The sequence below is a fragment of the Artemia franciscana genome, chromosome 17 (assembly GCF_032884065.1).
Source record: "Artemia franciscana chromosome 17, ASM3288406v1, whole genome shotgun sequence".
NCBI classification, from domain to species: Eukaryota; Metazoa; Arthropoda; class Branchiopoda; order Anostraca; family Artemiidae; genus Artemia; species Artemia franciscana.
In genome coordinates, this window is record NC_088879.1 from 4,425,781 (window position 1) to 4,450,284 (window position 24,504).

At 35.8% G+C, this 24,504-nt stretch overlaps 1 long non-coding RNA gene across 1 annotated transcript in view; it reads right to left on the reverse strand.

Annotated features, from left to right (window-relative positions):
* Window positions 1–333: 333 nt before the first annotated feature.
* LOC136037712 (uncharacterized) overlaps window positions 334–24,504 on the reverse strand; it is a 43,203-nt gene continuing 19,032 nt past the window's right edge. The window contains exon 2 of the long non-coding RNA XR_010620028.1: window positions 334–870. This is a non-coding gene — a long non-coding RNA (uncharacterized LOC136037712). The remainder of the gene's footprint in view (window positions 871–24,504) is intronic.

A 24,504-nucleotide genomic window follows, 5' to 3' on the forward strand; every position in this document is an offset into this window, starting at 1 on the left:
TTTGGGAGTTATTTCTGGATTAGAAAGGCTGGGGATTAGAATAAGCCAAATATTAGATCAATATCAACCAAATAATAAAGAATTGACTATCGACAGAAATGAGATTATGCATTGAACGTGGTTTTCCACCTTATATTGTCACTGATAAAATTTCCACAGCCGATTGTTGCTTCCCACTGACTGTCGCATGATGTTTGCTGTATTTTTGTTTTTGTTTTTTTAACGAGGCTCATTAGTCTATGATGTAATTTTTCTTTGTAATTTCTCCGCTTTTTCTTGACTGGTTCTATGATTCTGAAGATTGTTTTTATGATGGATGTTTAATCCTACGCATACACATGATAAATGTATTCAAGACACAAAACACTTGACACAAATACGAAGAAAACACGTTAAAAAAACCTCGCATTTTGGGATATTCCATAAGGGTTTTCGTAAAATATGACGGATTTTTGGCTTTGATTTATGTTCTGAGGCACGTAATTATAATTTAATTTCTTTTTTTTAAATATGATCTTTGGAATGTAAATATTAACCTGTTATAATGCAAGTCTCAAAAAGCAGAAATATGATAAGTAAAAGAAATTAGCAAACAGTGAGAAATTATTTTTCATAGAAAACTCGTAAAATTGCTTCTAAAAAGATAAAATCAGTTTTTGAAAGTGTGATTTCCTGATCAGTCTACGGCAAATTTATAAACACTAAGCCGACGTGTTCTTTAAGTTCAAATGCTTCAACACAGATGTAAATTGTTGTGACTCACGAGCTTATACCAAAAAACAGGTGACAAAAACTGGAAAACATCGATTTTGATTTAAAGCGCTTCTGTGTGAACTGGGAAGTAATTGTTGATCTTTAGCAGTTGTTGCCCTGAAAAAAAGTGCTTTGTTTCAACAAAGAAATTTATTTATGTTCATAAGAAACGTATATTATCTCAGCAAAGGTACTACTAGAGGGTTTCCAGTATCTTGTTTTTATGGATCTTGTTAAGCGGACTTTAGTTCATCCATTGAAGATTCGGCGCCTTAAAATATTAAAATTCGACTTATAAAATATTTCAAGTGATACTGGTGGTAGACTGTAAATGAATTTGGCATTGCCTGAGGCTTGTGGTAGATGTTCTGATACTGGTGGTAGACTGTAAATAAATTTGGCATTGCCTGAGGCTTGTATGGTAGTAAGATTTTTAAATAAACAGCGCAATTCTACGAAAAAAATTACTCTCTAAAACTTGAAACACTTACAGAAAGCTGACGGTTTTATTTTTTTATCAGAAAGTTGACTCAGAAAGTTGACAAAATTCCATATCCGAGGAAGAATCGGTTTTTCTTCTTCATTTTTTTTTTTTTTTTTTTTTTTTTTTGTTTTTTTTGTGTGTAAACTATAAATTTGAAAAAAAATTGTTTCCCCAAAAGTTAAGATTTTTTTTGCTTTTCTAGCTGCTAAAGATCAAATATCATTTCTGACTAATAAAAAAAAGGGAATAGAAAAACAAAGACAAGAAAACGTCTTTCACCTTTGTTTTCTGGCTTAGTTTCTTGTTCTTATTATTTCCTCGGTTTTTTGTTTCAGTTTTTCTTTGATGACATACACTCATTTGGGCTGTAAATCATGAGTGGGTTGAGCTCCTTTCTCAGGGTCACGATATTTGCCTTCTCTCCTTTGACATCGCGAAAGCCTTTGATCGTGTATGGCAAAAGAGACTTCTTTGTAAACTGAAAGCCTGTGGAATTGATATTCGACTATTTGAGGTGCTTGCTGACTTTTTTGTCAAGGATCATTGTAAGTTGTCCTCAACGGCTTCATATCAACAGCACATCCAATCTTATCGGGAGTACCCCAAGGAAGTATTCTTGGACCAACTCTTCTTGGTATTCGTAAACGTCTAGGGGACAACCTTGTGAAGAAACCTCACCACTTTGCTGATGACACGACAACAAAAACATCAATTGCAAAAGATGACGATCCCAGCAAACCCCATAAGGTTGACCTGGAGAGAATCGAGGCGTGGGCAGATGCATGGCTTGAAAGTTTTAACGCATCAAAAATGGAAGAGCTCCTACTTTCTAAGGCGCTTAATATGAGGGCTCATTCTTATTTTGTCTTCAAAGGAGAGGCGATAAAGCGAGTTGATACACTGTGCTAACTTAGATTTAATTTCTCTTCGAATTTCTCATGGACTGAGCAACTCAGTAAAATTAGATCCTTTTTCTCTAAGAAGTTAGGAGTTATCCTAAGATGCAAAAGTCTTCTCCCTGATGAGTCTATTCTGCCACTTTCCATTTCGTGCATCAGACCTGTCATGGAATATGCATGTCCTCTTCGCAAATGTACCTGTTTGCAATTTCAAAAGCTGTATAAGTGCAACGATTTTTTTTTTATTTCAAAGGTTTTGCTTTAAAGTTTGAAGTGACTTTTACCTCAAGGCCTTACCTGGCTTTAAAAATCAAAAATCATATTCCAGACATGTTATCTTGTCTCACAAGATAACGTTGACTGAAGATTAACAGACTGATGTGGCAGTGGCAGTATTTCATTAGTTCTGAACGCCCTAGCAATCATCAACCATACCAAAAAAACCTTAATATGTCCTTATTACAAATTCAGGAGCCCTGAAATAAATGTAAGGCCTTTTTGTTGTGAAAGAAGTTGAAGTGAGAGGAAATTAAAAAAAAATAATTCAAAAAAGTGTGCAAAAGCTTTTTTTGGAAGTATGCAATTTTGGGGTCGAACAATTGATATTTAGAGTGACCTGGAAATCTTGGAAAACGCTTAGGGTGGAGAGATCAGGATGAAACTTGGTGAGAAGAATAGGCACAAGTCTTAGATACATTATTGATATAAATGGACCGGATCCGCTTTCTTTGGGGGAGTTGGGGGGATTTCCAGTGCTTTGGCGAGTTTGGTGCTTCTAGACGTACTAGGACGATGAAAATTAGTAGGCGTGTCAGGGACCTGCTCAAATTGACTTTTTAACAGTCGTTGCCCCGATTCGACCATCTAGGGGGCTGGAGGGAGAAGAAAAATTGAAAAAAAAAAGTATTTTTAACTTACGAATGGGTGATCGGATCTTAATGAAATTTGATATTTAGAAGGAACTCGTGTCCTAGAGGTCTTATTTTAAAATCCCGACCGTATCCGGTGATATTGGGGAGAGTTGGAGGGGAAACAGGAAATCTTGGAAAACGCCTAGAGTGGAGAGATTGGGATTAAACTTGGTGGGAAAAATAAGCACAAGTCTTAAATACGTGATTGACACAACTGGATTGAATCTGCTCTCTTTGTGGGGAGTTGGGGGGGGGGTGTTGATTCGAAAAAATTGAGGTACTTTAACCTAGGGTCGGGTGACTGGATCTTAATGAAATTTGATATTTAGAAGGAATTCATGTCTCAGAGGTCTTATTTTAAATTCCAAACAGATCTGGTTACACTGGGGGGGAGTTGGAGGGGACAAAAGGAAATCTTGGAAAACTCATAGAGAGGAGAGATGAAACCAGGTGGCATGAAACTTAGTACAAATGGGTGATCAGATCTTAATGAATTTAGAAGTAGCGCGTGTCTTAGAGCTCTTATTTTAAATCCTGACCTTTATTAAGCCTCTGATTTCCTTTAAATCAATCTATTGATTCTTAGAATTTTGCTAGAGATCATGCCTTATGTTCTCTCGGCTCTTCCGACTTCGTCACAAGCGCCATATGAACTCTTAGCGCTTTTTTATACTGACACTTTTCGGCCCTTTTGGGCTTGTGATAGCCGTTTTGTTGGAATAAAATCTTGTTTCACAAAAACAAACTTATTTTATTTTCTGAAGTTTTAACTTTTCAAATTACACCTTATTTACCCATGAAAGTTTTTCCCCAGAAAATTCTTCTCCAAAAAATCATCTATGCTTATACCGACTCACGGCCTCATCTTTTAATAGATGGTGCTTAATGATCCATAATTACACAGAAATTCTTGAAATATGGTGTGGATCAACTTTATCAAATGGAGCTTTTATACACATTTTCATTTTTAAACATTTTTCTTGTATTTGCTAATTGAATTTGAAGGAACGCATTTGTCTCTGTGCTTTTCTACATAACAAAATGAGCCAGGAAAGTCTAAAGGGATTTGTTAATAGTAAGGGAAAAAAGGTCTTGACCTAGCATCCCAACCACCTTGAGGTTTTCGCTCTTGTAATATATTTAGCCAGTCTTCAAAATTTATCCCTTTATAAATTTTTTAGGTCGGAAAAACATAGTATTTATTGTCTGTAAATGATTGACGTTCCTCTTCTTTTCTAGGTAATGAAGTAGCTGCTGGGCAGTAAATTTCGAACTCTGTATAAGCCTGTTTTCTGTTGCATTCGTCTTTTTGTGTATAGACGCTTATTTTTACATAAAAAGACAGTGCAGCAGAACTGGTTTCTTATAATTTTAAAGTTTAAATAAATAAAAAATCAAGGGTTCTAAACCTTAAGTTAAATAGAATCTCAGTAAAATTCGCGTGTATTTTTCTTTCTCTCACCTTTTCATATTTTACAAAAAAATAGAACCCTAAAAAAAATTGTAATCAATTTTCTTTTTTGCTCATCCTTCACCTAACGAATTTACTGCTCATTGAAGCTGTGCAATTATGAGGCCCCTGCTCCTGCCAAGAAACCCCTTCCTGACTCAACATTCAAGACCATTTTTTTCCTTATTTTAATAGAAATTAAATCAATAAAATATTGCTTCTTTGCATTCTTGCAAACTACTTGTTGATCCTAGAGTTAGGGATAGTTCATAGGAACGGAGTACAAGACATAAAATACAAAACGGCGTTCATCAAAACAATTAATGAAAATCACTTATTATACACGAACATGTGTTGGATACTTATAAGTTTAAACATCCCCTTTTAAGATGGGGATGCCATAAAGGAAAACTGGTTTTGTGGTTATGTCTCAAAAACAGTTTCGACAGATCTGTTTCTAGACCCACCATTTTATATTTACGGATTAATGCTAAACTTAAAAAAATGTAGCTAGGCTTTTTTATATATAGAGTGAACCTTGATAAAAGTTGGAAAGGCGATCTTGCTTGTTGAAATGCCAGAATTTACCGTATCTATATGCTTACTAATGGCGAAATAATAATAATTATGAAATGACTAAAATAATTCATTCTCTCAAATATGTTGAAAAACCATCGGAGAAAGAATAATTTCTGTTGAAAATATGTTCCGTATTCATTAAAGAGCCAACACCGCTAGTTGTTTGGGGGAGTTAAATGAGAGTTGCGCAATTCAGCGTAGTCTGTTTGGTTTAAGATAACTTAGAGAATTCGATTTATGTATTTAATGGCAAAAAGTTGGCAATGCGGAACCAATGAATTTAATTTGTTTTGATTATGGACGTCTATGCTGTATTGATAATCTCAGATATGTTATTGTCAAACTGAAAAACCATTATATGAATATAATTCTGCCTTTTCTTGGGAGAAAATACATCGTTTTCATGTATTGGATTTTCAGTGAAATGATAGTGCATATATTACTTTTGTATAGCTTCTGGTGTATAGAAGAGCATCCTAACCCCCAAAAACCTTGGGGTATTTTCTTGGGCATCTAGGCTTGTATGAGAAGGCTAGAGGAATTTTTTAAGAACCTAATAAAATTATTGATGAAGAATTTTGATCATCCTTCAAAAGATCAGTACCGTACGGCCGTGCGAAATACAAAAAGGATTGTATGACATTTTCGAAAATGTTAAAGATTAAAGCGTTTCCAGTTGTCATAGCACATGTGAAATCTTTTGAAATTGTTGAGAAAACTTTGCTCGGGTATATAGATAGAACATGACAAATAGATTCATTAGAATGTCAATAACCAGGAGAGTATTTTCAGTATCGTTATTTGATCTCTAACGCCAAAAAGAAGAAGAACAATAAAGAATTTTTTAAGACAGCGGGAAACAAATTAGAATGAATATTTCGGCCCTATCTCCAAGAGCCGTTCTTAGCAATACAAATAAGAAAAAACAACTTACAAAAGGATAAAATCAATAAAACTAAAATGAAAAGTTTTTCAAAACAGTCCCAGCATCCTTACCTCAGCGAAGTTCAACCAGGACTCTGGTTGAGGCGTTTCCTTTCTGCAATCAATGGAATTTTTTTTAGCGGCTTCTCACGGTAGGGTTTATGCCTTCCACTCGTAGTAAAATTAATTTTTCATTGTCAGCAACTGTCATATTGTTGATAAATTTACTTAGATTGCCCTCAAAGTGCTGTTTTGGCGAAATGACCAATTCTATTGGTGTCAACTTGTGGGGATTAGCCATCTTTTAGGAAATAGTTTTTAAAAGTCCAGCAATTAACGGCTGTAAAAGTGCAAAGAAGCTCTTTTACAGCCGTTGGAATTTAGTGGAAGGAAAATTTCCCCCAGCCTCTTTTTCTTAAATGCGCCTCTTCTTAATTTAGACTCAAATATTGATTATATTAAATGTCAGCTGTGCTTACAGACCATTGTCTAAATCGTGAGTAATGTAAAACACTCTTGACTTATATTGCTGAAAGTGAAGGTGGAAAACTATTGCTGAAAGTGAAGTCTGTAGGGGTAAAATATTTGGACAGTGTAGGTGGGAAACTATTCTTACTATATAATATGCAGAATAATTGTAACTAACACCTTAGGCATGCAAACCCGCTATACTTACCCCCCCCCCCCTAATGTTCAAATATATGGCCCGATTTTTTGAAGAACACTTTCAAGTGTTCAGGACAGCCTACATGAAGAACACTTTTCCTTTTAAATTTTTTCCCCTTGTTTTTGCCTGCTATGGCACGCACTAGTGAACAATTTAGCTTTGTCTGTTCCTAAAATACTTCTAGCAGCAGAACATCACTCTCAGTTAAATTCAAACAAAGCTCTGATAAGAGATTATTGAATTCTTTTTCAACCTCATGTTTGAGTGTAGCTTTCCTAAGCCTTGGTTGAATTACCTTGGACGTAAAATAAATATCAGTTTTCTTGTAGTTTTTTCAGCAACTTGATGTCAAATAATGACCTTTTACTGTTCACTGGTAAAAATATGGTAATTTTATTGTCAAAAATGTTGGTGACTACAGTCAAATGCTTGGATAATGGGGATCAAAAACCTAAAAATTCATAAAAGAATATTTAACACAAAAATTTTACCCGTGATAGAATATGGAGCAGAGATATGGGGTGGAAAAATGGTGCAGCAACTGGAGTCCCTTCAGCTCCAGTATTATAAAAGAGTGTTTGGTGTACATCAGACAACTCATTCACAGATTCTGAAAGGTGATATGGGCCTGTTTTCTTTAAAGCTACGTAGATATATTTTAATATATGGCCCGATTTTTTGAAGAACACTTTCAAGTGTTCAGGACACCCTACTTGAAGAACACTTTTCCTTTTAAATTTCTTCCCCTTGTTTCTGCCAGCTATGGCACGCACTAGTGAATAATTTAGCTTTGTCTGTTCCTAAAATACTTCTAGCGGCAGAACATCACTCTCAGTTAAATTTAAACAAAGCTCTGATAAGAGATTATTGAATTCTTTTTCAACCTCATGTTTGAGTGTAGCTTTCCTAAGCCTTGGTTTGGAATTACCTAGGACGTAAAATAAATATCAGTTTTCTTGTAGTTTCTTCAGTAACTTGATGTCAACTAATGACCTTTTACTGTTCACTGGTAAAAATAGGGTAATTTTATTGTCAGAAAAAGTAGGAATGCCTTATTTATGGAATAATAGTCTTTGCTCTCGCGATTTACCAACAAATTTAGAAAGCCTGGTACGATTTATATTAGAGAGTCAGGAAATTCAGCATTGGCAAGGGCTGATTCTTGATTCTACAACCCTACAACATTATAATTAGGCAAAACCTAGTTTTGGGGAGGAAGTTTATTTTAAATTTAATTTACCGGCTATGATTTTACGTCGCTGGATTCAGCTTAGGGCAAATTGTCTTCCAATCCAGAACAGGCAAAAAACGTTCGACAAAAATAAAATGATAGTTGGTCCTGATAGGCGGTATGTTTGTCCCTTTTGTAAAGATGATGATGAAGACTTGGATCATTTTCTCCGGAAATGCCCGGTGCTCTTGGATTTACGGGAAATTTATTTGCATGGGATTAATTTGATACTTCCGGGTATTCTACAAAATAGTAACCCAACCACAATATTTCGAGTGGGAGTATAAATCTTTATTAAGAAGAAAAAGTTTTACATGATTAATTTCTTTTGTAGTTAGATTAGGTACTTTTTGCGTTGAATTCTGTTTTTTTGTGCGTGTTCGTACTGTTGTTAATTTCTTTGCTTGTTTGTTATTTATTTATATTTTTGTGTGTATATGGCCCACGGGTTTTTGAAATACACTTATCTATCTATCTATTACGAAAAACTTTGTCAAATTTTTCACCGGTGCGTTTTCCGATCGATTCAGTTTCCATGATACGATTCCCATGGAAAACATACCCTCCTCTCAAGTACTTCTCTACAAATAAGTTCTTATTCACAGCGGTGGTCAAACCTCTTTTCTCTTTGCTAATTTTAAGAATTAAATCCCTTACACGTTAACAAATATATATGTCCTTACGCATTAACAAATCATGCATTTCATCATCTGGAGAGCGCTGTTTAAGGAGGGGAAAACTATTAAAATCATTGCTTTTCTGTGCTTGAATTAATAGACTTACAGATTTGAGGGGAAAAAATAGGAATCTAAAGAACGGATCATATTCGAGCACGTATTATAATAATGTTTTGTTTACCATTTTAAATCTAAATGTAGCAGCTTCTAAGAAGATTTGGGTAAGATATTATAAGAAATAGAACCATCCATCATGTGCCATATTCAACCTCAGCTCTCTGCAAACGTGCCAACGCTGGCAGTATGAATTTCAAATCGTAGTTGGAATTGTGTATGTTAAACGGTAGAATAACTATTGCTTAATACTTAAATTACAAGATTTATGGGCCAGTCCGAGAAAGTTATTGCCACGATAAATTAAGATTGTGTAAATGATCATGAGCGTGAACTGGTGTCTGCCCAGGACTCTCAATAAATTTCAATTCAGACACTGAATACATTTTCTTATTTTTAATGGCCAACTTGTCCTCTGATTAAAGGGTCATTGGATAGGCTGTATTGCCCACCTATGAAATTGACTAATTATGAGTTTTAATAAGTGCAATCATGGCTGCAACCACAAAATCTTTCCCGCCCAATGCTTCAAAAATCTACCAATTGCATCGTATTCTCGAGTCTCTTTTTCCATATGCAAAAGAGGCAGCAATGGCTTCATGTTCTTTGACACTATTTAAATTTGATGTATCTTGTCCATCTGTGAGTTTGTCCTCGTAAACTAACGCCATCTTGTCACTAATGAATTCTAAAAACTCTTGAATCACAAGATGGCATTGTCGCCCGAAAATGTCTCCACAGACTGATACTCATGACGCTTATAGTGCTTAAAAGAATGCTTTGATATTAATTTGGTGTGGAATCTAGACTGACACATTAGATAATAGTAGCTTGTCCCCCTCCCCTCTCCCCGAAAAATATGTACAATAGAAAAAATGTGGAACTGAATTAGCCTCTTTAGCTAGCTCGAAAAGAAGTCTTACCCAGTGTTTCACTGATTCAATGAACGGAGCCCTCACTGAATATGCTACCCTGTTTTTATCCTTACAGCCCCCTCCTCAAACTCTGTATCATACTGGAAAACAGTAGCACCAATCCTTAAATGCTCATTGGCCCGCTTAAAAATATTTACTCCTTTAAGTGTTACTGATATTGAGCATTTAAACAGTTAAAGTTTACCTTAGGAAAATCTGCCCATCTCTGGGCCCATTTACTGCCAAATCACCCAAATCTACCCTGCTAGTTCCCTTTTGCAATTTGTTGTGGGCTGCTATGACAAATGCGCATTGAAGCAATGCAACCTTGTTTCAAAACAAATTTCTTGAATACTACTACACCTCCTCAAATCTGAATTGTATTTTGTACCTGCCTTCCCCTCCCACCTCTTAAACAAAATCTTTTTTGAAATTATACCCATTAATATATAAATTCTCAATAAATAATACCTCTGACCCACTCCCCTTTCCATTACAGTCATCCTATTTATTCATAATACTATCTACCCAACCCGAAAGTACCCCTTCAGAATTGTGCAAGTCCGGGTCAAGTGATTTTCAGTTTGCATACAATACTAATACAAATCACCCGATTTTTGGTTTAATTAAAAAAAAAAATGTGAGATGGATGGGTTGATCCTATCCCTACCTCCCCAATCCTGTATCTGTTTTTCAAGAAGGGCTCGAATCCTGCCCCCATATGAGAATACTATGTCTGTAGAATTCGTGATTCAACAGCCCACTATAATTAAGTTAAATGGATCCCAAAGTCTGCCCTATAGACATATATTTTGCAGAAGGCAGAGTTCAACAAGTAGAAGTATAGTGGGGATGAGCCACTTTCACTTTGTCCCACACCCCCAGCTTTTTTTTACGGTCACTGTGAGTGTTTAGGAGGGATATCCACTCTTTCTCTGCCAAGAGTCTCTGGACTGTGTTGGTTGTTAACTCCTCTTGTACCCAATCCAAAAATTCTGCATTAAGACCAAGATTGGCTGGAAAACTATCTAAGTCAAAGTTGGGGGATTTATACTATCTAGGATCATCTCACAAAATATGTTTAATCCCTCTCGTTCACTCTCCTTTGGGGCCTTCTCTGTCTCAATATGGGCACAGATACTGTCATACAATGCTGATGGTGCAAAAAGACAGGTGTCTTCATACCGTCAAAGAGATTATTGACCCTTTAAGTTGATGGCGCTGATAATGTTGCCCGCTGGAAGAAAAATAATACTACCAGCTTATTTTTTTCAAATCTATAATTTTCATCGTTTTAATAATCTATTTTATTTTTTGGAGGCCAGGGGCCCTCAAACCTCCCCCCTGTCTCCCCAATACTATCGAACAGGGGTGGGACCGGCAGTCCAAATTATTTGGATATGATTTTCGTTTTATTAGTCTGAACGAGAATATATTATTCAGCAGTATTGAAAAGCCTATAAAATTATTTTTTTAGGGGACTTGGTGGAAGGGGCAGTAGCTATCAAACAGGGGGTTACTCAACATCTGTTTGAAATGGGATGGTTTTATTAAATTGAAAAAAGAATGAATTCACCATGTTGAAAGGCTTGTAACTATTTTTAGGAGTGGCAGAATCCTCGATAAAAAGCCCCAACATCATTGTTTAAAGGTTTATAGCTTTATTTTTTAGAAGGGGCAGAACTCTTGAGCAGGAGGTTCCGACATCATGTTTAATAGTCTGTCATTATATTTTTAGTGGAGCAGAACTCTCCAACAAGGGCCCCAACATAATATTTAACAATCTGTAACTTTATTTTTTAGGAGGGTCAGAACTCTTGAACAAGAGGCCCCTCGATACCCAATACCCAGGACCGGACATACGCAGGACCGGGTTGTAATTTCTAGGCAATTCAAGATTTTATTTTCCTCTGGACTTTCCTTTGAAAAAGCCTGTTTTCTTCAAATTTAAATTATACTCATTCTCCATCATATCCATGACTATCCAAAATATAAAGAGTGGAAGCTCTCTGGGATGTCAATTCACGAAAATGTAGGGGGATAGTAAATTTATTTGCAAAACCTAAAGGAAGGAGGGAATTTTCTCTATGGAATTCATAAGCCTATTATTCTTTCTCTGTAAAATTCTAATCTCTGGTACATTTCAAAACCCAAGGGGGGAGAGGAGCAAAAATTATAGGGGGCAATTTTGCCCTACCGTCCCCAATTTGGGCTTTTCGGCACGGGTACATATACAAATGTTGTCTGTTCTTTTACACTCGAAAAAGTTCTGTGTTAATGTATTCGTTGTCAGTTTTTCAGCCCCCCGCCCCCAGGGGCTGAATGGTCAAAATTTTAATTTTTGTAAATGAGGGAAGTTTGTTTGGAAAAATCTTACTGTCAGAAATACCTCTACCCAAAACCTTCTACCTCTGCGTGGGTAATTTTATGAATGTTATATTTTAGTTCATACTCAACGAAGTTATGCGTCTATGGATTAGCTATTACCCCTTCAGCCTTCACATTGTAGGCTTAATTCAAGTAGGCTTGAGAGGTTTAATCTCTCCGCTCCTTTGACCTGCAGGATAACCCAGAAAACTTATACAAGAGCCCGGTCCCCCCCCCCATTAGACAACAAAAGGATATACAACTTCTCCCGTAATAGCTGGTACACATTTAATGTATAACTAAGAATATAACTGCCTACTAAATCTGTGTAATAACAATTCATAAATTTAACAAAGCGAATTTAAAAACCATTTTATTTGACATTAGTCTTATGATTCGGCATTACCACTAACCTGACCCAAATAATAATTAATGCTTCCATTTGCCCCTCGAGGAGCCCTTTGAGGAGGGTATTCCCACCATATTCGCTGTAAGCTTGGGTGATTTACATAGAAACTGTTTCATTTGTTCTTGAAATAGAATTGACCCATGTATGTCACCTTTCATGCTTATTGCCCCTATCTGAAATATAGCTATTGATCAAGCAGTTTGTGGTAATGAACTGTAAGTGAGAAACGACCCGGCTCAATAGTAACCGAAACTCTAAAAAACAAAATTTTGATACAAACCGATATATCAATGAAATTGGCTTATTATCCTGATTTTAAATATATAATTAAGCTTTCATTAAGCTTAGTCTTACCAAATAAAGACTACGAGGATGAGAAAATATGCCTGATTTTCGAAAAAAGAGGAAAAGACCCTTTAAAAGTACTAGAATCTTAATGAAAATCACACCATCAGATTTAGCATATCAGAAAACCCTACTTTAAGGGTTTCAAGCTCCTATCTGCAAAAATGCGGAATTTTGTATTTTTTTTTTGCCAGAAGAAAGATCACGGATGTTTTTTTTTTTTTTTTCAGGGGTGATCGTATTGACCCAATGGTCCTAAAATATTTTGAGAGGGCTCATTCAAACGAAAGTGAAAGTTCTTGCGACCACAAAGAATGGAGGGTATCCTGTCCCCCTCCCCCGCCTTTTTTTCTAAAGTTGTCTGATCAAAATTAAGTGACCAAAAAGATCGGAGGGTATCCTGTTTCTTTCCCCCATCTTTTTTTTCTAAAGTTGTCTGATCAGAATTTTTAGATAGCCATTTTGCCCAAAATAGTTGAAAGGCCCAATAGCCATGCCTTTGGATATAACATGACCCCCTCACAGCCCCAGGGGGAAAGGTCTTTAAGTCATAAAATTTGCCCATTGTTTACACATAGTATTTGTTATTCTGAAGTGTGTATGCATTTCTGGGTGGGGGAGGGAGCAAATTTTTTGCTGTTTATTTTCCACAGGGGAATTTTTTATGGGAAGGGAAGTTTCAAGGGGAGTGAACCTGTCAGGGGTTCACTCAAATTATGCACTGGGGGAATTTGGTGGAATTCCTATACAAAACGCTTTTTATATGTCTTACATTCTCTTTTCCGTCTCAATTTTACGCGTGGGGTTGTTAAGGCTGGACAGACTCGCAAAGAATCTTCCTATACCTCCCATGTTAAACATTTGGAGTTTGCCTGACGTTCCTGAATTAGTGATTTTGGCGGTTTTTATGTCAATAGAAGTAAAAAAATCTGGTGAATATTTTGGCATAATCAAATCTTAAAGCCGACAATTATTTTTTTTATAATTCCAAAATAATTATAAAATCTGTTTCGGGTTTGCATTCTAGATTGCTATGCTTGACATTGTTGTTGTGGGTATCAAAAAATAGAGCAAAAAATTTTCTATTCATCAATAAGAAGCTTTTTTCTATAATATATACCTCCTGGCTGCAGTCCCTTCAAATACTTTACATATTTGTGTTCTGAAATCAAAATTTCCCCTCAAAAGGTTAGATTGAGCTGTAATCGGAGCATCTAAGAATGCAAAAATTACACCAAGGGGCTAACCACTCGGATTGTTCAGGAGCGATTCAGTCAAGCATTATTTAGTTCTAACCTGTTTAAACAGAGTCTAGAGAAGAAGTAAGGTGCAGACACCAAACTGCCGGTTAATGAATATATAAAAAAATTGTATTGTATAAATAATTAAGGATAAGCTGCGTCTAATCCTAAAGATAAATTGAACACAGCACAAGGGCCGAATAAGAAGCAATGGTTTTATTTTAAAAAGATTGATCTATCGTTTTGGTTTAATTAAAATAAATTCAGGACAAATTTATGTATTGTAGTATAAGTACAATTTTGCATAATCTTCGTACTGAAATAAGAATTAAAAATATATAAAACAAGCTAATTAATAACTAATGAATGAATCAAAATAACTAATGAACGAAACAAAATGTCCCCAGAATATTTAAATTTGTTATAGCAAAACCCGAGTCTTGCTGTAGAACTACCAAAGCAAACTACAAAAGCAGTCAATGACCAGTCTCAAGTCCAAGGCCTTTCCAAGAAACAATCCCACCCCTTGGTAAATAAACCCCAATAAAAATTACCCATACTAAAGCAGTCAAATGACCAGTCTCAAGTCCAAGGCCTTTCCAAGAAACAATTCAACCCTTTAGTAAGTGAATCCCGATAAAAATGGTCAAAACCCTAATAAAGTTCTTATATAGTTCTTGTTATTGACCACAGTAACATGGGAAAAAAAGAAATATACGAGGGCTCCATTTGCCAAATGTGCAGGCCCATCGTGAAAAGTTGAAATTAAATTATCGGGCTAGAGGCAGACCGCGTTTACCAAAATATGTGTTAGAAGACTTAACGGATGCTTCGGTTCACGACGAATCAAGTTCCGAAGGAATTGGAACAAATTCCCCTTTTGTGTTGAAAGTTATCACTTCTGGAAGAAATTTGGGGTCAGAACTTCTAAAAGGCACACGCTGGATTGTGGATCTGCCTTACCTTTTTGAGAATTATGAAAAGCTCGTGATTCGCCACATGTAAGTTTTTTCTTTGTCTTTCATTTTACGTCATTGATTTACTGCTATCAAAATTATTACGATGGGGAATTATTCTGGGTTGCAATTAATACAACTTGTACCTTATTAATTCTTGATAATTGTCTTTTCTGCTATAGAGAAAGAATGTTCGATAACTTTTAAAGATATTTTCATCCCAAAACAACAGAACGCTCCGACGGTATCTACTTAGGTTAGTTTAATTTCACTATTGTTGGTTTTACCAACAATTTAAAGCTTATATAGAATAGTCGGCAGTTGTTTCGCTATTTCTTTAGCAATCTCATCTTCGTACTCAAGTTCTGGCTCTTCTCTTGTCATATTTCACGGGTTATCTATCACATTATTTTCAAATTACGGTTTAGACAAGACAAGATTTATTTCTACAAAACGGCTATCACAAGCCCAAAAGGGCCAAATTCACATTTTAGTCTCAATAAAAAAATTTTAAAAAATGGTGAATGCCAATCAGTAATAAATATCAAACCAGTTTAAACTCATAAAATTGCAATCAGTAAAAAAGTCAAACCATAAAAAGTCGTAAATTAAAACCGGGAAAACAAATTTAAACAAAATGACAATTTAGTTTACCTTGCAAGAATTGTAAAGTTTGCAGTTGCAAAATAAGCATTAAAACTATAAGTTAAAAGTGGAGCGATAAGAGCGAAGGGTTAGTAATTTAAAATTTCAAATATGTGAAGGATGAACGTTCTTCTATATCTTTCAGTGGAAACTCTTATTTGGGCAAGAAGGGGGATTTTTGTTGAATTAGAACGTGGGGCAGTGGCGAATGCAGGGGGCACCCTCCCCCTGACATAGTAGTAGATTTGTGGTTGGGACCGCTTGCTCTGGTTCTTTTAGGGACGAATTTTTTTATATTTGGTTTTTAATAGTCGAGTTTTTAGTAAGTTTTTAGTTATTAAGGCTGTTTCTTTTTGCAAACAAGTTTGAAACAAGGTTTCAGTTACTTTTTGCAGTCTCTATTAGATTTTTATTAATGACACATGTCCCCAAAAAGTATTTAATTAAATTCAAGTTTATCAAGGGGATCTGTCCGTATTACCACAAATGCCAACTGGGAGGCGAAAATTTTCATTCGTAAGAAGGGGAGATTTAAAATTCTGACTTAATCCGCTGCTAATAGCAACAATAAGAAAGCATTATATTTCTATTTCTTTGTTCTATTTTTCCTGCTACACCATCAAACGAACTATTACTTAATGTTTAATCAACAATTAGTTCCAAAGAATGTATGATGCCAAAATATGGTACTAATTTTTTTTTTTTTGACAATACAAAGTTTAAGTAACTCGCTAAAGTCGCCAGAAGTGCAAATGCTAAAAATTATGCAGAAAAGATTTAATATATTATTTTTTTGTAGAGGGTGAACAACCTTTTAATTGTGTTTTATGGCGAGGTGGTTCTTATAAACTTACTTTTTTTGTATCAATATTTCTAATTGACTTTAATTTCAATAGAACTCACCAGATTTTATATTAAATTAAAGTCCATGTCCACTACCTACCCACGACTTAGAAATTGTTGCAGTTCCCTTTAAATTGATGGTATTTCTTTGTCCACAAGTTTATCGGAGTAACCTTTCATGTACACCCCCCCCCAAAAAAAAAGAAATCCTAGATCCGCCCCTGACGTGGCAGGTGGGTAAATATTCACTAGGGAAAGGAGAAGTAGTACAAGGGTTATGCACGATATTGTTGGCAAAATAATAAGGAAATTTGTACTCTCATTTCCTTAAGGGTGACTAGATTTGCTCTCCGAAGAAGGGAAATGTAAGGCACTTTACCCTGAAAATAATTCTTAGACACGTTTTTTGAACTGCCTCTATTCTGTCCCACAATTCATTGGACATGCCAGAATGGCAAACAGAGAAACAGAAAAAAAAACACAAAAAAAAAATGTATTAATCCAAAAACGTTCAGAAATAAAATGAAAAAAAAACAAGTTTTTGAACTGAAAGTAAGGAGCGACATTAAAACTTAAAACAAGCAGAAATTACTCTGTATATTAAAAGGTTTTCTCCCTTCTCAACGCTCTGCTCCTTACGCTAAAGTTTTTTACTGTTTTAAAAAGTAAACTTAAGAAAAAGAGTCAAACTTTAGCGTAAAGAGCAAGGTGTTGAGGGAGGAAAAGCCCCTTTGATATACGGAGTAATTACTGTTCGTTAATTTTGCTCCTTACTTTCAGTTAAAAAACTTCTTTTTATCATTTTTTTTCCAACATAAAGCGAACTTACCAGTAGAGGTAATTTCGAACAGTTCGTGGTAACGAACTGTAGTAAGGAGCGACCCGGCTCAATAGTAACCAAAGCTCTAAAAAACAGAATTTTGATATCAAGAGTTACATCTCAAGAATCGCACTGTTATGCCGATTTTAAATATGTGAGTTTCATCATCAAGTTTAGTCTTACCCATCAAAAGTTACGAGCCTGAGAAAATTTACCTTATTTTCGAAAATGAGGGAACCCCCCTAAAAGTCATTTAATCTTAAAGAAAGTAACACCATCAGATTCAGCGTATCACAGAACCTTATTGTACAAGTTTCAAGCTCCTATCTACAAGAATGTAGAATTTTGTATATTTTGCCAAAACATAAATCCCAGATGCGTGTTTATTTATTTAATTCTTTTTTCCAAGGGTGATTGTACCGACCCAGTGGTCTTAAAATTTTGCAAGAGGGCTCATTCAAATGGAAATGAAAAGTTCTAGCGCCATCAAAATCCTGATATAGCCATTTTATTCAGCATAGTTGAAAAACCTTATAACTATGTCTTTCAGGACGACTTACTCCCCCAAAGTCCCCATGGGAGAAGCTGCAAGTTAGAAACTTTGACCAGTGTTTGCACATAGTAATGATTATTAGGAAGTGTACAGACGTTTTCAGTGGGATATTTTGGTTGGAAGGAGGGGTTGAGAAGAGGAGGTTATGTTGGGGAAACTTTCCATGGAAGAATTTGTCATGGGGAGGAAAATTTTCCATGAATGGGAGGGGGCAGGATTTTCTAGCATGATTTAAAAAAACAATGAAAAAATAAATATGAAAAAGTGTTTTCAACTGAAAGTAAGGACCAGCGGTAAAACTTAAAAAGAACAAAAAATATTACACATATAAGGGGTTCATTTCCTCCTAATCTCTCACTCTTTACGCTAAAGTATTTTTTAGTAATTTCAATTATTTATTCTACGGCCTTTGTGATTCAGGGGTCATTCTTAAGGATTTAGGACAAAATTTAAGCTTCAGTGTAATGAGCGAGGTATTGACAAGTGGGCGAGCCCCCCTTATATACGTAATAGATACCTGCGAATATAGAAGTTCGTTAGGTAAGCTAATTCGTAAGTTACGTATATTTTTACTAATGAAAACCATCGTAAAAAACTAAAAGCTCTAGTTGCCTTTTTAAGTAGCAAAAAATTGGAGAGCAGCTGGGCCTCCTTCCCCGCTCATTTTTCTCAAAATCGTTCGATCAAAATTATGAGAAGGCCGTTTAGCCAAAAAAATAAAAATTCAAATTTCGTTTTAATTATTTATCTGCGCAGAGCCGAAATCAAAACATGGATTAACTAAAAAAACGTTCAGAAATTAAATAAAAAACGATTTTTTTTAAATGAAAGGAAGGAGTAACATTAAAACTTAAAACGAACAGAAATTACCCAGTATATGAAAGGGACTGTTCCCTCCTCAACGCCCCGCTCTTTACGCTAAAGTTTTTACAGTATTAAACAGTAGATCTTTTAAATTATATTTTTGGTAAAAAAATAAGGAGAGGGGCACATTTGAAGGAAGGCCTAAAAATTCAGAAAAGAACTTAAAACAACCATAAGTAGCTACTTATACTATTCCTAAGAGCGAATGCTTTGCTATACCCCACCCCTCGCCCTCTTTAAGCGACAGTTTATAGCCCATTATATATTTCCCCATTACATTTTGAAATAGCCCCACTTTTTACTTCTGTATTAATTTATGACGAAGGCTAATCAATCGGCGGAAAAAATGAGTCGCGCTATTCTGAAATAAATAAATAAAAAACAAGTTTTTTCAACTGAAAGTAAGGAGCAACATTAAAACTTAAAACGAACAGAAATTACTCCGTATATGATAGGGGCTGTTCTCTTCTCAACGCCTTGCTTTCTACGCTAAAGTTTGACTCTGTCTCACAACTCTCCATTTAAAAAAAAAAAAAAACTTGCCATTTTGAAAAATAAAAAATATACTATGACGTTTAGGGGTGTTTCCCCTTATTTTCCAAACTCGTAACTCGAAGAAGAGGGGGATATGTTGGGGGAACTTTCCTTGGAGGAATTTGTCATGGGAGAAGAAAATTTTCATGAAGGGAGCCCAGGATTTTCTAGCATTAATTTAAAAAACAATGAAAAAATAAATATGAAAAAGTTTTTTCAACTGAAAGTAAGGAGCAGCATTAAAACTTAAGACGAACAGAAATTATTAAGCATACGATAGGCTCACCTCCTCCTAATACCTCGCTCTTTACGCTAAAGTATTTTTAGTAATTTCAACTATTTATTCTACGGCTTTTGTGATTCAGGGGTCATTCTTAAGAAATTGGGACAAAATTTAAGCTTTAATGTAAAGAGCGAGGTACTAACGAGGGGGTGAGCCCCTTCGTATACGTAATAAAAACATGAGAATACAGAAGTTAGTTACGTAAGCTAATTTGTAAGTTACGTATATCTTTTACTAATAAAAAGATTCGTAAAAAATTAAAATTTTTAGTTGCCTTTTTAAGTAACCAAAAAATCGGACGGCAACTAGGCATCCTCCCCCGCTCCATTTTTTCTCAAAATCATTCGATCAAAACTATGAGAAAGCACTTTAGACAAAAAAATAAATATTAAAATTTCGGTTTAATTATTCATCTGCGGAGAGCCAAAATCAAAACATGCATTGATTCAAAAACGTTCAGAAATTAAATAAAAAAAAAAACAGTTTTTTTAACAGAAGTAAGGAGCGACATTAAAACTTAAAACGAACAGAAATTACTTCGTATATGAAAGGGGCTGCTTCCTCATCAACGCCCCGCTCTTTACGCTAAATTTTTACTGTTTTAAAAAGTAGAGTTAAGAGAAAGAGTCAAACTTTAGCGTAAAGAGTGGGGCGTTGAGGAGGAAACAGCCTCTTTCATATACGGGATAATTTCATATACGCTGGATTGCGCTCAAGACTCATCTTCAAATGCGAATCATGTCCTGAGGAAGCCACAATTCACACAGAAAAACCCCTTGCTCCTAGAAGGCTTAAAAAAAAGACTCAACAAAACCGTAGTCAAAAAACGGAAAAGGACTGATTTTGATAGTGTGAATACTATCAGAAAGAAACACAAAACAGAAACAGGAACAGTAAGTGTCAACAAAGGTCACTCACGCCCAGGTTCAAGAACTTTTCTCTACCATTGGAATAAATACCCCGTCTCAAAAAGCCTTTACGAAATTTGAGAAAGAAATTTGCGTAGAATTGGAAAAAGTTCTCTATGACTATCTTATCGAAAATGGGAAAACCGAGCGAAGGATGGCACTGGAAGCAGGTGAGAAAATTCACCCAAACGGAGCTGTAGAGACATGTGTTATAGTTGATGGAAGCTGGTGTACACGAAGTTATGGGAATAGATATCGTGCACTCTCAGGCTGTGGAGTGGTGATAGGTTTCTATTCGAAGAAACTCTTAAATCTAGGAATTAGGAACAAATATTGCTGTACTTGCGTGAAATACAGGCATCAAGTAAATAGATCTGTTCCTGAACATACATGTTTTATGAACTGGCAGGGGCCCAGTACAGGTATGGAGTCAGATATATTAGTTGACGCATTCCGAATAGCAACATCCATGCACAATCTAAGATATACTCGATTTGTTGCCGACGGCGATTCAAGTACCCATTCTGAAATTATAGCAAGGGTACCATATGGCAGAAATGTAGAAAAAATTGAGTGTGCTAATCATGCGTGCAAATGCTTGAAAAACAGACTATATAAGAAGCAGCATGAAAATGCCGAATGCAGAAGATTTCTTAGTGCCGCAATAATAAAGAAAATGTGTGATTTTGCCAGAAATGCAATTGTATGTGCCACCACAGAGAAGAAAAGCGTGAAGGATCTCATCAGTGCGCTGAAGGCAATTCCTCTACATTTTTTCCGTGGCGACCATAGATTTTGTCCAACACGCTGCTCGTTCTCCGGGAAAGTTCTACAGGTCAATCCTGAAGACACCCCTAGCAACATCTTTCTCAGCCATGTGTATTCAGCCTTTGATACGCTGACCAGAAGGGCTCGTCTACTGATAGGAAACCACACGAGCAACCTGGCAGAATATTTTATGAGCATAGTTGCAAGGCTTATAGGTGGCAAAAACATCATGGTTAGCCAAAGTGCGCGATATACCACCCGTGTTAAAGCAGCAGGAATCCGATTTACGAAAGGTCACTCAGCTCGCCTTGAAATATTTCGAAGAACTGTAGGATCTACACCAAGTAGGCAGTTGAAAAAACTTGCACAACAGCGGGCCATGACTACTGCTCAACGTAAAAAACTGTCTGCTAAAAAGCGCCTTTTCACTAATGCTTCCACAAAACTCCCTTCAAAAGAAATCAGGGAGCCAACCGGAGCAGACAAAAACTACGGCTCGAACGCAACTGCTCCGGATCTTGATTGCAGTGCGCTCGAAATTGCAAAAACAGATTTTTTGACTCGTCTCCAATGTACTGCAACAGATATCCTCAGTATCGAAAAAGCCACTAGGCTTCAGAGAAATTCTATCGATAATAGCTGGATAGAATACAGAAAAAACAGAATTACAGCTTCCGTAGCTGGTGCTGTTTGTAAAAGGCGGTTGAAGACTGTGGGCTCATTAGTTCGGCAGCTGCTGTATCCCAGAAACCGCCAAACAAAGGCAATGGAGCATAGTCAGATGTACGAGTCTGTAGCTATTGCAGCTTTTGCAAAGAAAATGGGTTGCATTGTGAACTCTGCTGGGCTTTTCATTCACAAGGAATATGGGTTTCTAGGGGCCAGTCCGGACGGGATAGCAATTTTTCCTTCGGGTGAGAAGGCTCTTTTGGAGGTGAAGTGCCCTTTGACAGCAAAAGGGCTTACATTGGAAGAGTGGATAGCGCTTAAGTGAAATAAAGCTGAAAAGAACACATGACTACTATTATCAAATTCAAATGCAATTGGAATGTTGTGACATTGATTTTGTATACTTTGTAATATTTTTAGGGGAAGAGGAATTATATTATGAAAAGATTGGTCGTGACCGTGAATTCTGGTCTAACAAAATGCTGCCAAATCTAAAAAAATTTTATTTTGAGGCACTGTTACCCGAAATTGTCGACGGAAGGTTGCCAAAAGGTATGGAGATACGAGAACCGTTTATATAAATCCAACTGTGCTAGGTATGGGTAGTTATCATGTGTCATTACAGTCTTATCCGAATACAAATTCAGATATACAAATACTCAAGCAACAATCGAACTTTAGAATATTTTTTAATGAACCCGTATGGATAAGCTAAATAAAAAGAACAAGTTTTTTTTTAACTGAAAGTAAGGAGCGACATTAAAACTTAAACGAACAGAAATCACTTAGTATATGAAAGGGGCTGCTCCCTCATCAACGCCCCGCTCTTTACGCTAAAGTTTTTTACTGTTTTAAAAATTAGAATTGAGAGAAAAAGAGTAAAACTTTAGCGTAAAGAGCGGGGCGTTGAGGAGGGAGCAGCCCCTTTCACATACGAAGTAATTTATATTCGTTTTAAGTTTTAATGTTGCTCCTTGCTTTCAGTTAAAAACATGTCTTTTTTTCATTTAATATCTGAACGTTTTTGAAATAATGCAAGTTTTGATTTTGGCTCTCCACAGATGAATAATTAAAACGAAGTTTCATATTTATATGGCTTTCTCATAATTTTGATAGAATCACTTTGAGAAAAAAGGAGCAGGGGAGGAGGCTTAGTTGCCCTCCAATGTTTTGGTTACTTAAAAAGGCAACTAGAACTTTTAATATTTTACGAACGTTTTTGCTAGTAAAAGATCTACGTAACTTACGAGTTAGCTTACGTAACGAACTTCTGTATTCTGTTAGTTTTAAATTTTAATGCTGCTCCTTACTTTCAGTTGAAAAAACTGTTTCATATTTATTTTTGTATTGTTCTATTTTGAAATAAGGCTAGAAAATCCTGCGCTCCCTTCATGGAAATTTTCTTCCCCCGTGAAAAATTCATCCATGGAAAGTTCCCCCAACATAACCCCCTAATCTCAACCCCCCCCAACCAAAAATCCTCCTGAAAACGTCTGTACATTTCCCAATAACCATTACTATATAAACACTGATCAAAGTTTGTAACTTGTAGCCCCTTCCACGGGGATTCTGGTGGAATAAGTCGTCCCCAAAGACACAGTTATAAGGTTTTTCGACTATGCTGAATAAAATGGCTATCTCAGAATTTTAATCGGGTGACTGTGGGAAAATAATTAGCGTGGGAACAGGCCTAGGTGCCCTCCAATTTTTTAGATCACTTAAAAAGGGTACTATATACTTCATTTTTTATATATAATTCACTTGTATATAACTTCATTTCCGTTGGAATGAGCCCGCTCGCAACATTCTATGACAACTGGTTCGATATAATCACCCCTGGAAAAAAAATCCATATTTTTGCTGATAGAAGCTTAACACTTCCACGGTAGGGTTCCCTGATAGGCTGATTCGGATGGGTGTAATTTTGGTTTTATTACTTTTATTGGGTGTTTCCCTCTATTTTCTAAAATAAGGCAATTTTTCTTAGACTCGTAATTTTAGATAGGTATCTCATATATTTAAAGTCAGCATTAAAATGCGATTTTGTTCATGTAGCTATTGGTATCAAAAATCTGTTTTTTAGAGTTTTGGTTACTATTGAGCCGGGTCGCTCCTTAGTACAGTTCGTTACCATGAACTTTTTGATAAAATGAAATAAATTTGTCACTTCGCTGCGAGCAATTATTTAAATTATATTTTTCTAAATAGGTCTGCATGAAGTAAAAACCCGAAAATATGTACTTTTTATTTGTAATTTCCACAATTTTATACCGCGTCTCCTGGCAAATAATGATGACCAGACCACAGGCACACACGCAGGCGAGGGATTCATCCACCTTAAATTTGTATAATGCTTAATTTTCTCAGCGAAATGTTTAATTTTCCTGTGTTTTCCTGGTATTTCTTTCGTAAGAGTTGAACCCCCCTCCTCCAAAAAAAAATCTCGAATAATAATTTCTCTAATTTTCTCCTCGAATAATAGTTCTTTTCCAAATAAATATTCCTATTTACTTGTCGAATTACGAAGAATGAATATACATTAATCATAATTTTCAGTGAGAAACCCCTTGAGTTTAATGACGGCAGTGAAATCTGATAACCTTGAGTGTTTGTGTGATATGCCGCGATTGAAAAAGAATTGAAAAGACAGCATAATTTCTGGAGGAGCGTCTGGCCTTAAGGGTAATAGTCCGGGG